We start from the raw sequence: 2,728 nt of genomic DNA on the forward strand, positions 1-2,728 counted from the left end.
GAGCCCCGCCCCACCCCCGAATGAAGCGTGAGGAGATTGCAGTGAGCCCAGCCAGCCTTTACCAATATGGCTGGCCGCTGGTTTGGAATCGGGCCCAGCGGGGGGGGGGGGGGTGGGGGGGTGAGGGGTGGGAGGAGCTTGCCACAAAACAATTGCCTAGGGTCCAGCATGGCTGGCAACAGACGCCCAGGCTTCGAGGCCTACCTGCAAAAACGGGGAAAGGTAGGAAAATTAATGAGATTAGATAAAAGATTTAGAAAGTAATTAACTTTTTTTAAAAACAATATGTGTTTTAAAAGCAACTTTTTTTTTAAAGACGCAGAAAGCGGGAAAAATAAATGAAAAGTTTGGAATCAAGATGGCGGCGACTCACCTCGATTCAGAACGATAAGGCCCGCCCACACACGCACCGATTGGTCAACCGTCAGGTCACCGAAGCGTAGGATTGGTCAATCGTCCAGTCACTTGACTCTAGGAGGGCCCGCCCGCAAGCGCCAGGTACCTGCGCCCGCCACGCAGCGATTGGTCGACCGTCGGGTCACTCGACCGTACGATTGGTCGACCTCGACGTCACTCGATGCTAATGAGTGGATAATGAGTGGAATGTTGAAAGTTTTTTGGATACCGCGGGCGCAATTTTTGTCTCGCCGAAACGTAAATACGCTTATGACGGATCTGGAATCGTAAGCTTTCTTTCAATGCAACACACGTGTAGGTATGCTCTATAACTTTCGAGTTTATACAATACAGACAGACAGACAGACGGAATGACGGACAGATGTATTCTTTTATATATATAGATATATATATAGATGGATTATATGCAATAATGTTAAGCATACACTTAAAAAGCAGTACTTACTACCAAACCTGATACGTTTGTTGCTGATTCAAACATACTACAATTAACTCGGCATCTTAAGCCTTTACGATTACAAATATTCTTGACAATCCACACAATTTTGGATTACTGAATTGTGTAAAAGTTAAGACACAACTCCAAATAAGGAGAATGTAATGACTTAGCCCTTATCAATAACTTTAGTTTCCTTACTTAAAAAGCCATTTTTCCACAGAGCGGTGCAACCACGTAACTTTGCTGGCTTCTCTCTTGTTCCATATAATTGCTGTTTTACCAAGTGAACCCTATAATCTTCAGGCTATTTTTGTTTCTGTATCATTTGTAACAATTAAAAAGGATGATGTATGCCCAGATGTTTTCCTTTGCTGAACTACCTGTTTTCCCCACACAGTTATCAAATGATTCAATGACAGTTTTTAATGAAACCATTCATTATTTCACCCTGAAACTGTCTATTTCTGTAGGGTCAGGCCTGGCCCGACAGACCAGTGGTATCTTATTTTGACTTAAAGTTGCCTGCTTAAAAAGCAAAGTTTAAAATTACAACAATATAAAGAACGATCAATAGAATTGTAACATTAGTAGACTTCAGGACAGCCGTATTAAACCTCTGTTTACAGACAGTTCAAACCTGTGGTACCGATGACAGGAACAGCAACAATCTGAAAGCCGATCCCACTTGTCACTATTGGAAACTAGCGGTTCACATCCTTATATCTATATATATAAATGGATCTGTCTGTCTGTCTGTCTGTCTACCTGTCTGTCTGTGTGTATGTCCGCGCTTAACTCAAACGTTACAGAGCGTACCTACACATTTGTTATATCAAAAGAAAGCTTATGATTAGGGGAGTGTCATAGGCGTATTTACTTTTTGGTCAGACAAAATTTGCTCGGACAGTATACAAACAACTTTCAAATAATGGACAAAATCTGCTCATTTGCGTTGAGTGACGTGATGGTTGACCAATCCTACGGGGGTATCCGCTCATTAGCGTTGAGTGACGGGATGGTTGACCAATCCCACGGGGGAAGAGTGGTGCATCACGGGGGGCGTTTCATGGCGTGTGTGGGTGGCGCCTAATTCTGCCGCCTGCCCTGAGTGTGGGAGCGGGAAAACAGATACACAGACATCGACAGAGACAACCACGTGGACTGAGAGCCCGAGAGACAGCGAGTATACACACACAGAGACACATACACCCGCACGTCCCCCCCTCTCCTTCCCCCCTCCCTCTCTCTCTCTCCTATTTATCTACAAAGAGAGAACCGAGCGGCCCGAGATACAGCAAGCGGGCGAGCGGCAGCGTCGGGCCAGAGCGTCAGCTGAGCTGGGGTGACTCGACCCGGGCCTGAGGTGCTGTGCCATGCACGGGGGCTCCGGGTCGCCAAGACCGGGCTCTGAGTCCAGCCCCTTCCCTGGGGTGTCTTCCTCTCTTCTCTATCTCCTTCCCTTATTCTCTCCTTCCCTCTCTCTCTCTCCTCTTCCTTCTCCCTCTCTCTCCTTCCCTCTCTCTCTCTCTCTCGCTCTCCTTCCCCCTCTCTCGCTCTCTCCTTCCCCCTCTCTCTCTTGCCATGAGTGCGGGACTGGGAAAACAGATACACTGAGTGGGAGCTCTGCTGAGGTGCGTCAGGCCAGGCCTGAGGTGCTAGGCAACGCACGGGGGCTCCGGGTCACCAGGGCCGGGCTCTGAGTCCAGCCCCTTCCCTGGGGTGTCTTCCTCTCTTCTCTATCTCCTTCCCTCACTCTCTTGGTCCCTCTCTCTCTCTCTCTGTCCTCTTCCCCCTCTGTCTCTCTCTCCTTCCCCCTCTGTCTCTCTCTCCTTCCCCCTCTCTCCTTCCCCCTCTCTCTCTGTCTCCTTCCCC

This window comes from Somniosus microcephalus, chromosome 6 (assembly GCF_052327205.1).
Source record: "Somniosus microcephalus isolate GS21.2 chromosome 6, FLI_Smic_1.0, whole genome shotgun sequence".
Classification (NCBI taxonomy): Eukaryota; Metazoa; Chordata; class Chondrichthyes; order Squaliformes; family Somniosidae; genus Somniosus; species Somniosus microcephalus.